The sequence below is a fragment of the Bos taurus genome, chromosome 26 (assembly GCF_002263795.3).
Source record: "Bos taurus isolate L1 Dominette 01449 registration number 42190680 breed Hereford chromosome 26, ARS-UCD2.0, whole genome shotgun sequence".
NCBI classification, from domain to species: Eukaryota; Metazoa; Chordata; class Mammalia; order Artiodactyla; family Bovidae; genus Bos; species Bos taurus.
The window spans coordinates 38,518,200-38,529,987 of NC_037353.1; the positions used below are offsets into that span (position 1 = coordinate 38,518,200).

General features: G+C 45.6%; 1 long non-coding RNA gene across 1 annotated transcript; it reads left to right on the forward strand.

Annotated features, from left to right (window-relative positions):
* The first annotated feature begins 1,153 nt into the window (after window positions 1-1,153).
* LOC112444511 (uncharacterized) lies at window positions 1,154-11,491 on the forward strand. Its single transcript, XR_003032842.2, has 3 exons — window positions 1,154-1,402; window positions 4,989-5,129; window positions 11,312-11,491. It is a non-coding gene; the product is annotated as an uncharacterized lncRNA (long non-coding RNA).
* Window positions 11,492-11,788: the final 297 nt, after the last annotated feature.

An 11,788-nucleotide genomic window follows, 5' to 3' on the forward strand; every position in this document is an offset into this window, starting at 1 on the left:
TTTAATGTTCTGTATGTTTTAATCATTTCATTAGCCATGTCTTTATTTTGAAATGCAACTAATTCTTCAGTTCAAACAAACAGCCAGCAGTTCTAAAAATGAGACCATTCTTTCCTTTGGGGTAGAGGCTGATCTAGAAGAAATATCACACCTATTATGAGAAGGGTGAAAGAATTTGCTCCTTTTTTTTTTTCTTTTAATCATTGATTCTTAAAAGTGGAATAGATCTTAGAGATTTGTTGATTAGCTCCACAGGTGTGGAACTAACTTTTAAAGAAATCGTCTCATGTCCTTCTGAACACCGTGAAAAAGTCATTATTATTATTAAGGTTTATCAGCAAATAGACAAAAAAAAATTATGTCATAAAATACTCATTCCTATGAGTAGCTCAGTATCTCTGACCTATATTTAGTAACAAAGGACACAAAAGAGAAAACTGACCCTACTATAGAAGTGGTATATTTTATTAGCTTATTTTCTTTATAGGAGATTACATTTATTAAGGCGGGGATTTGGGGAATCATATTGTGCTGTGAGGGGAAGAGAATTTACCAAGTGCTCTACTTGATTTCTTTTGCCCCTGAATTTCAGATTTTTTTCTACCTCAGATATGAAGTTGCTGAAATTCCAGCACTTACTTCATTTTAACATTATATTGGTGACTTAAGTGTAAAACATGGAATTGACATCTTTATTTTCAAATATTTGATTAATTTCTGGTAATAAAAACGTTCTTTCAACATTTTAGAAGCACAGCTAACATCTACCACACAATTTTCACTTAACAAAAGTTTGTTGAAGCCTGAGTAGATAAATGGGCAGGCCACATTTTGACATTTATTATTTGTATCTTAATTCAGCTTTAAGAGCCCATGTTTATTAATGTTAGTACATAGCAAGTACACTTTCTGATGTATCTCTTCCAGTGAAGAGATTCTCTACTTCCAAAACATAAATCAGAAACATTTAAATTTCCATATAAAGATTGAAATGATGATCATCTATTAGCAAAGTTGTCTTGCAGGAACTGTTTCAGAGCACATTTGGTTAAGTTATTGACAGATGGGAAGCCTGTGTGGGCTGACACAAATGGTTGTCACACGCCATCTAGTGGCTCTATGAGAAAGTGTGCTCATTTCCAGGGAAAGATTTTTGGAGCCAGCTTGTCTGCTTCGGAATTTCAGCGCCTGCCAGGAAACCAATGTACGTTTGTCCATCTTTAAGGCTTTAAACTGAGAGGGACCACTGAGGACAGTATGCCAAATTATCTTCCAAAATCTCTGTCCTAAGGAACACCTAGGAAGTAACTATTCGGGGGAACTGTTTTCTTTCTGGATCCGGAGCAAAACTGGGAAGTCATCGGAGAAAGCTTTGCCTGCAACAGTTGTGGTATAAAACAAGGTAAGTAACGTGACGTTCCCTGCTATATTCTTCCCACAGAAACCATCACTGTGTGCAGAAATCCATAATCTGGCCACGACTTCTACAACTCGGAGGACCTGCTTAGCACTGTTGAATTTGCTCAGGGGAAGTTCTGTGGCAGGTGGCTCATTTTAGCCATTGTCTGGTGCTAATTCATAAGACGTCTTAATTCCTATACGTATGCGCGATCGTGACATTTTTGTAATTGATCAAAATATCCATTTTACAATTATCAAGAGCCTGATTTTTAACTTTCTAGTGGAAGGCTATTGTAGTACAAAGAATGAGTAGATCCAAAATTAATAGCAGAAAGTATCTCCAGGTTTCTTCTTGCGGTGGCAAGCAATTCAAAATAGAGTGAACACTCTGAGTTCTTCTTGCATTGTTTCAGCTTTAAATAACTTCAAGGCAATTTGAAATGGGATAATAAGTCAGCTAGGTGTAAATTTCACAAAAATCACTAAATAAGCAAAGTGTGGGTACAGTGGCATGGTGGGAAGGGCACTCAGTATTTGAGAGTAAATAACTAAGATGAAGACAAGTTGTTTAGGAATCTCACACATCAGACAGTTTTGCTTCTCTCTAGTTTTCTACACTAGTGTGTTTACAGTGCTTGAAAAATGCTGCTTTCAAAGTCATATTAACAACTTTTTAAGACCATCAAATGAGAAACAATTTAGTCTATTAGTTCCAAATAGAAAAGCCGGCAAGACCATTTTGTCTTAAGGTCCATTTTTATTGTAAATATATGCTGTAAGTGAAGAATGCTCAACCTAAAAGATACTTGCTTTTGCCTTTTGAGCTATAATCCTGATCCCTGAGTTGTGATAGAGCTTCAGATACATCTCAAACATCTATTTTTCACTTTCTATATCAAGGGGAACCATGGATCCATTTAAGGTATCTGTATCATTCATTGATAGAGAAGCCTATAAATAAGTAGCAACATGAAGAACCTGATTATTATCCAGGTGACGTCACCTATCAAAAAATCCTGAAATTTCTTTGATCACTTTAGTACAGTATTCTTCTATATCTGTTGTCCTGAGAGCGAAAAGTATTTTTTTTAATACTGGTATATGGAAAAGCAAATTAGATTTGTGGGCTTAGAACTCCATCGTTGCCTACATATTTAGATGTCCACAAATCTTTTAACTTTCCTTAATTTTGTATGTTCAAAGTGATTGCATTTTCCAGAATATTTGCCTATTAATTGACATTATCATTGGGAAAAAAAGCAGACTCATTTTTGGCTATGTATGCCACACCCCCCCCCCCCCTAGAAATCCCAACTGTGATGTCCTATGCTTGTACTATGAGAAGAAAAAAATAGACTTTGCAAAAATTTCAGTCTCTGGTCCTTGGCCTTTCAATGGATTTTCTGTTTTCTTTCAGGTCCTTTGCATCTATGCTATAGCTCAGCTAAGGGCCAGTGCAAATAATTTCCCTCACCTTCCAACGTTACACCTTTCAAGTATACCTGAAAATGCAAATCAATAATAATTTAAAAATTCTCTGTCCTTAGCAAAGTAGGAGCATGGGGTTCAAGCCATCTATGGTAGCCGTAATATTCCGGGCGATTCTTTAAAATCTCTGACTTTCTCCCCGGCCACTTTATAGAGATGTTGCTGGGATAAGTGGAGACAATTGCAGGAAGGCTTGGGGCTCAGGAGGACATCAATGAGGTACATTGTTTTGCATGGTCTGGCTGGAGGGTGCAGGGCAGAGTAAAAGTAAGAGCTCCTCTTTTATTGTGGAGCACAGTTGGGCCGTTTGATCTCTTAGTCCTTGGGTAATTGGAGTCTACACAGCATGTGGAACCGGGGCCTGAGCAGCTCGTGCCCGTGTGCCCATAGCCCGCCGCAGACCCGCCTGCGGCACCGTTGCCCACCACACCCTGCCACCAGCCAGATCCAGCTTGGATTACGCCTGGACACAGGCGTAGTTTCCGAGCTGAGAAAACGACAATGTGCAGATTCTCAGTGGAAGCCGTGCTGTTTGTATCAGGTAGCTAGAAGTAAACAGAAACTACCCCGGATCTGGGCGGCCTACCTGCGTGTGGGCGCTTGCCCTCATCATAGTCCACGTTCCTCCCTCCAGTCATGATCCAACTTCTGATCCAAGCTCTCTGATCCAACTTCACCATCACAGGCTTGATTTGCACCCTGGATTTCCAGGCAATCTACCTGCTCCCCCGCCCCCAGCTGCCCATGCAGCTCCCTCCTCCAGCTCACAGGGCACCGTGGTTGGTTTACACACCACTCACTCAACAAAGAGTTACCAGACCCCTACCTGACGCCAAGCACTCAGCTACTTGGGAGCTCCGTGATGACCAACAGTGTTATGCGTCTGTCCTCAACAAGGAGGGTGACCCATCCTCCCGGTTTGCCCAGAACCAAGTGGGTTTGTTTCCGAGACCTAATGCTTTAGATTTTAAAACCGGTGCCATCCCAGGGAAACTGGGACGAGTTGGGCCCTCTCTCATGAGCCTCACATATGCTATCTTCTACAGCTCCTTGTCTGCTTAGAAAGACAGTTGTGCCCCTCTGCACAAAGGAGGGTCCTTCACACGTGTGTTGATGTCTTAGACCTGGAAGCTTGCATTTTTGCATTAGGCGAGACTACAGCCATTTTCCAAACCCACTGCTTCCTTTTCCAGATTAATCCAGGGGGTGGATCTAGGTGTTGAAGGGCTTGAAGTTCTGCAAACTGAGACTTTCTTTAAGAAAAAGAAGGGAATTCCCTAGTGGTCCAGTGGTTAAGACTCCGTACGTCCACTGCAGGGGACTTGGGTTCAATCCCTGGTTGTGGAACTAAGACCCTGCAAGCCAGCTGGCACCACCAAAAAAAAAAAAAGATCAAAATGATAAATATGAAACATAGTGCTTTGGGGGAGGTGACATGCAAAAATGAAACCCTAAGACCTAAAGTTTAAGTTTCATTAGCTTCATGGACAACCCACCTTTATACATAGAATAGCAATTAGTGCTTAACATTTATTAACTCATGGAATCATCACAGTCAACCTATGAACCAGGTGGGTTATTATTCCCATTTTATAGATAATAAAGTTGAGGTCCAAAGAGGTTGGCTAATTTGGGTAACTGTGGTCATCCAGCAATATCCACTCACTGCTCAGCCTCCTTCTGCCAGAAATGGCAAATGACTCTGTCTCCCATTGAACGGAAACTTGCAAAGCAGAATCACTTGGCCAGCAATTCAACAAACTCAATTGGTTTAAAAATAAAATCCTGAAGGTAAGTAGTCAGTCAAATTTTGTGGACTCCTAGAGGTTCTGGGTGACAGGAAACCCAAGAGCAGCCTAAGCACATCTGTGGCTCTTAGTAAAAGGATGTCCTGTGTCAACATGGCATGTCTCTCTAGATGAGGATTAGAATTCTGGTGTGTGCTTTAGTATGTGTGATGGTTGTACCTGGAGATCTACTTTCACCAGCTAAGGAAAGGTACTGGATTCTCCTGTCTATTGGCAAGTCTGAGGAACTATTGTCTTGCCTTGGTCCTTAGCATGACTCTTTTCACATTCTTTATCCCCCTTCTTGCCCAGCCTCTACGAGACACACTGTGGGTATCCCGTGGTCCATAGTACTATACGGAAACCATTGAAGAGGGGAAGTGGACAGAGGATTAAGAGTGTGTACTTTGCCACAAAACTCCCTGGCTTGGAATCCTGGCTCTGGGACCTTGAGTGAGTCATTTTACTTCTCTGTGCCTTGGTTTCTCCATCTATAAAATGGGAATGATAACAGTATATATCTCCCTGGGTCATTGTGAAGAGTAAATGAGTAAACATATATACACAATGCTTAAAACAGGGCCAGGTGCATAGTAATACTACAACTGTTAACTTTTATTATCATCATCAAGTAATTACTATTACTGGCAATTGGGCACTTCCGTGCAGAAATTCCGACACAGAGAAAGGGCGGTATGCCAGGTACAAGATTGCAGGCTGAGCATTCAAATGGTCGTTTCCACTTAGAACCAGCAGTGAGCAGCGTTGAAAGTCTCCCTTCTCTTGATGGTCCCTTGGTTTGGGTCTGTCTGTGGGACACACGTTTAGCCTAGACGTAGCGCTTGAAATACCACCTCTTAGGTGGCCCACCAGTTGCTAATTAAAGGGGTATTAACCCTAATGGGTTGGGAAGCAGGACTCGCGTTTACCTGCTGTGGGTTTCCACCAGCTGAGCAGACAGCTCCCCTCCACCCCCCAGACCATGCACCTTGGAGTGATGGGGGCCTCAGGAGAGGGAAGTTGGGGGCAGGGGCTAACATTCTGCAACTTCCGAATCTGCTTATTGTTCCCAACAAAAAATAATATAATAAAGCTAGAGACCTGCTTGCACCAATCAGTCACAGGTGCTGATAATAGTTCACCTAATTACTTCATTATTTTTTGCCACTTCACAGAGCAGTTTGTATTTACCATCCTGTATATGGTTCTATTACTACCACTTATTGTGACGATTCCAACAATTCCGGGGAGCCTCTGAGGGGCTGGACAAGTAGAATCTTGTTTTTCTTGATTTCCCCGGGGTGGGGCGGTAGGAGGTGGGGGCTGGTTGGGGGTGGGGTGGGGAGAGAGGAGGAGCCTGGAGGAAAAAGCATCCTGCCGCCATGGGCCCACAATTGCTCATCTGAGATGAGTGATAAATGATGGGTGATTTTTAAAATGCAGAATTTTAAAACAAAGCACACACATAATATCCTATGAGGTCCAAGGCCAGCCGTGGTGAAAAAGAGAAGAAGACAAGATTGAACTGCCCGGGCCTGCACCCCTGATGGAAAAGGGCTCAGACCCAGCCCTGCATCATTAGGTTGGAAGCAGAGCTGGAGGCGGTCCCTAATGAATACCAGGCCACAAATTAACGGAGTTGGTTTGGGAAAACATTGTGAATTTTAGTCACTCAAGCATCAGTAAATCTGCTAGAAGTCAGGAGTGGTTGTTTATAGCTTGTTAAGATGTTGATTGTTTACAAATTACATTTCCCTTTGAAAAAGTGGGCACCTCGCAGAGGCTTCTAGTCACTCATCACATGCTGGGGTGCTTCCTGCCAGGGAGAAAGGCTGCCTTCTGTTCGCCGATCTAATTGGGGCAGCTCTCCACTTTGGGGCCCTTCCTCTCCCTGGCCCCTTCTCTCCCTTCCTCCTGCATTTCAAAATCACTGTTAAGCCCAGTTGCCCTGGAAGCACCATTTCAGACAAGCCCTGGGCTCTGCACAGCCTTCTCTGCTCGTTATTTGCAGATATCCAGAAGGATGGATGCTGAGCACTGCCTGTCTCCCCTCCTCGGGCCCTCCTGCCTTTCAGAGAGGCTTCAAGGGCCTGATTTACACACCGGGGCTCATTTGCAAGGGTGGGAGCCAAAAGCAAGCAAATAAGCAAACAAACAAAATAAATCGTGCCTGCTCCTGCTATTTTCACCGATTGCAAAGAAAGGGGGCCAAGTCAGGGCAGGTTGGAGGCCACCCATCCTGAGTCCCTCCTGTGACTGAGACTCAGAGGGGAGGTGGCAGCTCTGAAGCTGAACTGTGCCTGGATCCAGCCGGAGCAGAACCTGGGGCCGCGGACTTCTTATGGGCAAAACACCTCACAGGAGTGGCTTTCCTGCATCTTTGTTTCCCTGTTGAAACCTAGTCATCATGCATTCAACAGGTTTCTGCCATGGGGAGCACAGTCACAGCCTCCTCAATGGTTCCCAGGGGAGCTCCTCTATCAGGGAATTTAGGGGTTCCTGTGATGCCCTGTCCTTTGCAGCTGGAGCTTCTTCCTACACATTTTCCTTGTGTGGTTTTTGTGGCCTGTTCCCCTTTTCTGGCTCTTCCAGAATTAGAAACCCACCCGTGTGGTCCAAAAGCCAGCCAGCTAGACCCTGCAAAGGAGGTGTGGGGTGGGGGTGGGAGTGTTGTTGTTCAGTTACTTAGTTCTGACTCTGTTGTTCAGTTCTGACTCTGTGACCCAATGGACTGCAGCACGCCAGGCTTCCCTGTCCTTCGTTGTCTCCCGGAGTTTGCTCAAACTCATGTCCATTGAGTCGATGATGCCATCCAACCATGTCATCCTCTGTTGACCTCTTCTCCTCCTGCCATCAATTTTTCCCAGTATCAGGGTCTTTTCCAACGAGTCAACTCTTTGCATCAGGTGGTCAAAGTATTGGAGAATCAACATTCAGGAGCCCAGCAATCCCCTTTTGTAAATGAATTTGCTGAACCACAGAGGTCCACACTGACTCATGACCATAACAAGGACGCCAGTGGTGTGGGCCCATTGCCTCCGGGCCTCAGCACTCAGTCCACACAAGGGCCTGGGTCACAGTCATCGCCGCTCGCAAAGGAGCTTAGGTTAGGCGGGATGCTGAGGGCAATACCCGGGCAACAGATCCCTGTTAAAATCACCCTCAGTCCCAAGACGAGGGCCGATCCCACACAGAACTTCTGATGGATGATCTGCAACCAGCACTGCATTCAGAGGGCTTCCCTGGTGGCTAAGTGGTTAAAGAATCTTCCCACAATGCAGAAGCTGTGGGTTTAATCCCTGGGTTGGGAAGATCCCCTGGAGAAGGAAATGGCAACCCACTCCAGTATTCTTGCCTGGAGAATTCCATGGACAGAGGAGCTTGGCGGGCTATAGTCCACGGGGTTGCAAAAGAGTCAGACATGACTGAGCAACTAAATGACAATTGAGCTCTGAAGATCACTCCCCAGAAAAAGTGAGCCGTGGTAGGAGACGTCCCTCCTCACCATAAGCCCCACTAGCCCTGCTCCTCGCAGCCTGGCCTGGCCTTCCCCAGGGTCCCCTGTGGAAAGGTGTGCAGAGACGGGCAGTGATGACTGCACAAGCAACAGGTGAGAAATCCGCTCCTGAGGCTCTCTTGCTGCCTGAAGGGGAAAACGCAAGCTTGGCTGGAAAATCAGCGCACCTTTAAGTCGCATCGTAGATGCTCAGGGGAATAGGCAGAAGGCAAGCCGTATTAGTTTCCTGGGGCTGTTGTAACAAACTACCAGAAACCAGGGGGCTGCAGAAACTTCTCTCGCAGCTCTGGAAGCTGGAAGTCTGAAATCAAGGTGTCAGCAGAGCCTCCCAAGGCTCCAGGGAGGGCGCTCTGTGCCTCTTCCAGCAATTCTTAGACTTTCTGGGCTTGTAGATGTGTGGCTCTAGTCTTGGCCTCTCTCTTCTCTTGGTGTTATGGGCAGAACTGTGTTCCCCTCACCCCAATTCATGCACTGAAACCCTAACCTCAGTAGCTCAGAATGAGATTGTATTCAGTTATAGCCTGCAAGAAGGAACTGGGTTAAAATGGGATCGTTAGGGTAGACCCTAATCCAATATGACTGATGTCCCTGTATGAAGAAGAGATTATGACACAGGTAACAGGTCAGTGGGGACTTTCCAGGTGGCTCAGTGGTAAAGAATCTGCTTGCCAATGCAGGAGACTCAGGTTTGATCCCTGGGTCAGAAAGATCCTCTGGAGAAAGAAATGGCAACCTACACCAGTATTCTTGCCTGGGAAACCCCATGGACAGGGGGGCCTGGCAGGCTACAGTCCACGGGCTTGCAAGAGTTGGACATGACTGAGCGACTGAACAACAGCAACCAGTCAATGGATGACCATGTGAGGACACAGCAAGAAGGCAGCCAGCCACAAGCCCGGAAGAGAGGCCTCAGGAGAAACCAGGTCTGCTGACTCCCTTGTCTTGGGCATCTAGCTTCCAGGATTGTGAGAAAACCAGTTTCTGTTATGAGATTTGGTATGGCAGCCCAAGCAAACTAATACACGTAGTGTCCTGTGTAGACACAGGACATAGACACACAGAGACACATGCGTGTCTCCCTGCTTCCTGTCTTCATGGGTCACGGTGGATTACGGGCCACCCTACTCCAGTATGACCTTCTTAACCACCTCTACAATGACTCTGTTCTGAATAGGGTCACACTTGGAGGTTCTGGGGAGGACATGAGTTTGGGGGAGGACAGCAGTCCACACGGTGCAGTGCGGTTTGCCTAAAAGAGTAATTATATCGGTTTTCATACTGACTTTTTCATGGGTCTCAGTTTTCTCTCCCTGCTGGAGGGCTGTCAAGGGACCATGGTAAGAGATGCCTGTGCTTCACTAGAGGCCGGGCGCTCCAGAATATGAAGCAAAGATGGGCTCCAAGTCTTCCAAGCGGCCCATCCATACATTCCACACTGGCATGGGACGGCCCCTTCAGGCTTCTCCAGCTCTATCCATCAGCAAGCTGACCAGCCATTTGTTGTTATCTACACTGGTGATCCGTCACTGATTCAAAGCTATTTGCCCAGAAAAAGAATTCAAGCTGGAGCAACTTGTTTGATCTCCTCTCACCAAGAAAATACCAGCTTTTCTCAAGGATGTGAGATGGAGTGGCAGGGAAGAACTTAAGTGTCTCTCGTTCCTATTTACTAGAAAGAATGAGAGTTTGCTGGTCTTCAGTCTTGACCACATAATCACCTAGAGAGCTTTGAAAAATATTGATTCCTGAGTCCCGCCAGTGGAATAGGTCTGGGATGGGTCCAGGCACTGGGATACTTAAAAGGTCCCTGGTAATTCTAACGTGCCACCTTGGCTTAGAAGCACTTACTTATAGTGTCTGGAGTCCCGAGTTATCAACTAAATGGAAAGAGGGTGACATGTAGGTGATGCACACCAACTCCCTCACAAAAGAGACAAGGTCACTGGCAGCCTGAGAACCTGGGGTTGCCCAAGTTCACCCAAGGAGAGAACCCAGGGAGCCGAGATGAAAACCCAAGGCTGGGGCACCTGTCAACCACTGGCTTCTCCCCAGATTTTCATTTCCTGGCTGCAAATTAACATATTTAATGATTTTAGTCCATCCTGCTGATCTGCCTTTTAATGAGGTCTGCAGGCTTTGATGGACCTGGTCTCTCCTCACCCAGGTACCTGATTTCATCTACACGTGGAAATGTGCTGCAGCCTCCTTATTGTTCTGATGCCTAATCTAATTGGCTTCATGTAGAGAAAAGCCACGTCCCATAGCCACACACACCGAGCCCAGCCAGCCTTCAGCGTGGCTGTCGCTTGTCACCAGGAGACCCAGGTGGGAACATGGATCTGGCTCTCGGCAATCTCTCCCACTCCACGGACAGAGGTGAAAAGCCCACATTCTCCCATGACCTCCAGTGATGAGCTACAAGCAAAAGAAGGGCTCAGCTTGCTAACATTCACAGCCATGATAAGCTGCCTAATTTTTCTCACCCTGCCTTTCCAACTGTCCACTTCATCCTTACAGACTGAAAGGTTGCAATGTTCGCTCATAAACCTCCTAACCTGTTGCTTTTGTCCTTTGTGTTGGCTTAATATTGGAGAGCGGCAAAGTGGGAGGAATAATTAGATAGCTTGATGTTCACTTCCCTGGGGATGAGTCAAGGTCAGCTTTGTTGTTGTTTAGTCTCTAAGCCGTGTCTGACTCTTCTGTGACCCTGTTGACTGTAGCCCGCCAGGCTCCTCTGTCCATGAGATTTCCCAGGCAAGAATACTGGAGTGGGTTGCCATTTCCTACTCCAGGGGGTTCTTCCTGACCCAGGCATCGAACTTGTGTCGCCTGCATTGACAGGTGGATTCCTTACCACTGAGTCACAAAGCTTACCCCAACTTTGTTGAAATTTGGAGATAAAAGTGACCTTATGCCCCTTAAAAATATCAGCTCATGGAAGGTCTTCATAATAAAACAATTTCACAAAGTGTATTTTTTCTTGTATTTATTGTAACTTCTTTGTTTTTTTTTAACCCTCTCAGACTGTCTTATTATTGTTGTTCTTTTTAAACCAGGGTCTACTGTGCCCTTTCTCTCTCTCTCCCTCTCACTCTTCTCTCTCCCCTTTCCTCTCCAGGAAGCACACATCTATTCCTTGAAGAATCCTGACTCTTAAGGTGTGTTTTCCTATAAATGATTTGCATACAATTTATTACCGTGTCTTGAAGAATAAGAAAAAACTAAATTTTTGCCTTCCTGCTCAACGGAGTTTCATAGAAATCCTTGGTTGCAAATCACCCACTGAAAACAATAAATGCACAACCCAACTGTTTCCTCTGGGAGTGCAACACTCCTCTGCTGCCTAGAAGGCCTGGGGCGCCGAGGGTGCTGGGACCTGCCTGCTGGGATGGGAGAAGTTAATTAGATTACCTTATATTTAGTGTTAATTTTGTCCTGGGCTTGTCAGATAATAGACAACAAGCCTGAACTTGGCTGGGAGCCTCAGCCTGGGCAGAAGCAGAGTCTCCTGGGTTGCCCTATTGTCAGAATAATTGAGTTGACATCTTGGTGGCGATTAGTTACAAATGTGGTTCCAAAATTATTTCAACAGGTG